The following is a 3,604-nucleotide window of genomic DNA, read 5'->3' as shown; positions in this document are numbered from 1 at the left end:
ACATTTATGTTGAACTTATGTTCATTTTCAGAAAAAAATCTCCTCCACCAATGAATGATTTTCACACAAAAGAAAATAAATCTGTCAGAAATAATCAATTAAGTGAGTCTTGTTCAGTTGGAAAGAAAAGCTTGCTCCCCTTATGCTTTGAGGATGAACTGAAAAAGCCAAATGCCAAGATAATCAACATTAATCCAGCAAAGACAGTAACTTCTCACACGGTAATGTACATTCTCACTCCTTCTGGGACTGTAATATTCTAGTGATCAGAATCTTTGATAATCCTTCTTTTGGTTTCACACACATAAAGTCTTAATGCTCTTTTCAGAACACCTCCCCGCCCCAGACAGGGGATTCCTTTGCACCAGCTGAACATTCTGTTTTCTTTATGAAGAACATTTTATCAAATGTTCTTGATTGTAAAGAAATACAAAATTAAACTGGTATTTAAAAAAATGAATCATGCCCTGGCCAGTGTGACTCAGTTTGTTGCATCATCATCCTATAACTGAAAGGTTCTGGATTCGATTCCTGGTCAGGGCACATACCTAGGTTGTGGGTTCAATCCCCCATTTGGGTGCATCTGGGAGGCAACCACTCAATGTTTCTCTCTCACATCAGTGTCTCTCTCTCTTTCTTCCTTCCTCTCTAAAAGCAATGAAAAACTGTCCACAGGTGAGGATTTTAAAAAATGAATCGTATCATTTTTCTATCAATCTATTTTAGCTATTTCAACCACAAAATACATTTATTAAAGGCTATTTGGTAGCGCACAGTCTCTAGAAAGGCTGGAAAGATAATCTGGCTTGAAAGCATCCAGTCAGAAATCACCAAATTATAGCCTCAGGCTTCTCTACTGGAGCCCATGCTATCGATCACAGATAACAGTTAACAACTCTGATTGTGGGCAGAGGACACTATTCCTAAGACCTTTGCCACTGCTGTCCTTCAGAGTGAGATATATCTATCACCATCCTCACTAGCACAGTTTTCACAATGCTCATTTTTTCGTAGTAGTTGCTTTTTCTGAACTAGACTTGTCTTAGGTGTATCTTATCCATAGAGCCCGGAACACATGCTCATCCTCTAACCCCAAAGGAGGCTGCTACAGCTCATTTCTGCTTCTCACTAAGGATACATAGACTTGAAAGGTGAAAAATTCCCTAAGGTATTGGACAGACTAAAAATATGACAATCTCCACTATAGTGGCACTGGCATTATGATGGATCGGAAAACCAAATCTTTTGTCATTTTTGGAGAAATCAGATATTAACATGTCTTTCAAAATAAGTACACTAATATACAATCAGATAGATCCCAATTTCTTATCATTTTAATGGTATTTCTAAAGGTAAAGTAGCATTCATTGAGTCAAAGTTTATGAACCAAATGCTGGTAATCTATGTATTTAACACTTTCTTTAAAATTAATTATTTTTGCCCTAGAATGGAAATTTGTGGAAGAGTTTAGTGAGTAGCTTGTACATACAGATTTTGCTACTACTGTGATAAAAAGTCTATTGTTTAAGTCAATCTACTACTTTAGCTACTTTATTCTGCAAATATCTATATTTAGCACTTTTTATGTGTTGAGTGTTGGGACATAACAAATATAATCATTGTAAAGATAATTTTAGATTTTCTGAATTATTTATTAGGATATCCAGGTTTTGTAATTTGGGCTTGTAATCGGTTATGCCTCTTATGACTTTTGCTACAATCCACTTTTTGATAATGCTTCTTATTTCTGGACATAGAAGATAAGAAATGTCAGAATAATGTTTTATTCTACCAGTATTGCACTTTATTTCAAAAAGGATATTAGGAGGCCAAAAGTTCAGATTTTAACCCTAACATCTCAATAGAATATTAAGAAGAAAAGGAAATATGTCACGTACAAGTACTTGTTTGTTTGTGTGTGTGTGTGTGTGTATGCTTGAGTACCACTATTGTTCATATTAAAACTCCTAAGTAGTCATTTTCAGAATATTTTATTATTTTATGTTTAAAAATATATGTAACCTTCTTGACTCGATAGACTGATGACTAAGCACTCTTTTCTTTAATCCACAGGAACAAAATGATACAAATCCCATAATTTTCCATGAGACTGGATATGTACAAATGTTAATTTTGACAAAAAATAGGCTTCCTCCCCATCCTATGGAAAATAGAAACATCTACCCATATAAAAAAGCAGATTCTGTTTTAGAAAAAAATCATGAAATTCTCAAATCTATAATTAATGATAAATGTAGTATTTCTTCCAAACCTAAAAGAACTATGCCTATAGCATGGAGGAAAGGAATACAAGCAATATCTGTTGAAGTGAGTCATAGAGTGATAGCGAATAAATTAAAGAAGAAAACGACATTTGAAAACATGTCTTGGAATAAACTCCAAAATTTCTCAGAGGCTTTTTCCAGCCTAACAAAAAAATCTGTAGGCTTTCTTGGTAAAACTGTTATTCAAGAAATGAGTGCTAAAACTGGCAAACTGGAAAGAAGGTTATCTACAATAACACCAATGAGCAAATTTAGTGCCTCGCCTATCAAATATTGTTCAAAGCCATTAAAAAATGTGCTTGAAGTCCATAAATTACATAATGTAACTCCGCTGGATGATTTGTTAAGCTTTTCGAGAGAAAATTAAATGCCTCATAAAATATTGTTCTCAAGAATCAAATAACAAAGTTTCAAGATCATTGAAGAAATGCTTATCTAAATAGTAATATTCCGATGGATGTTTAAGAAAGCAAAGCTTAGAAATTGGAGTTATGAATCAATAGTAGTCTGTTAAGAAAAACCAATGTTTTTATAAAATAAGAGGACAAAATAAATAATTATCAACAACAAGTAGTTCATGAATTTCTATTATCTCAGTTGAATTCTTCAATCGCCAGTGTTCCTACAGTAACTAGTGATTCGGACCAAGACTATCATAAATAAACTCATTCTGGAAATTGGCTATGAGAAGCCCCAAACATCAATAACCCTACTCTATAATTGAATATAAAAAAGGCAAATGTAGCATTAACATGATGCATGAGGAATTAATCATATCAGCATTTTGGATAATCATCGAAAAGTTGTATTTTACATTATGTCATGCAATTAAAAAGGCTTTGTAAAATTTCAAATAGTTTTTTGTTAGTAAATGTTAGCACTTCATTACTATATAATGCCTTTTTTCAAGTATAACTTGGACTTTTTTCTGAATTGTTAAATAATTTAGAGGAATGACATCTTTCATAAGGTAAATTATTTTGGTAGCAAATTCTATAAAGTATTGAACATTTTAAGTATATGATTGCTTAGCTATTTCACTGTTTCTCATTAAATTCTCATTAACCCAAACAATATAAAGGCATGCCCGGGTTGCAGGCCGGGTCCCCAGTTGGGGGCATGCGAGAGGCAACTACACATTGATGTTTCTCTCCCTCTAGTTTTCCCTCCCTCCCCCTTTCTCTAGAAATAAATAAATAAATAAAATATTTTAAAAAGTAAATAAATAGGGGCAGAACTCAACTTAGAAACAAGTTGCATTTCAGCAGTTTACTTGTAATCCATTTGTTAGAGGATTAAAAAGTAAAAGGTAACTGTTA

This window comes from Furipterus horrens, unplaced genomic scaffold, assembly GCF_987537825.1.
Source record: "Furipterus horrens unplaced genomic scaffold, mFurHor1.1.pri manual_scaffold_3, whole genome shotgun sequence".
Classification (NCBI taxonomy): Eukaryota; Metazoa; Chordata; class Mammalia; order Chiroptera; family Furipteridae; genus Furipterus; species Furipterus horrens.
Note: the sequence above shows the minus strand (reverse complement) of the source record.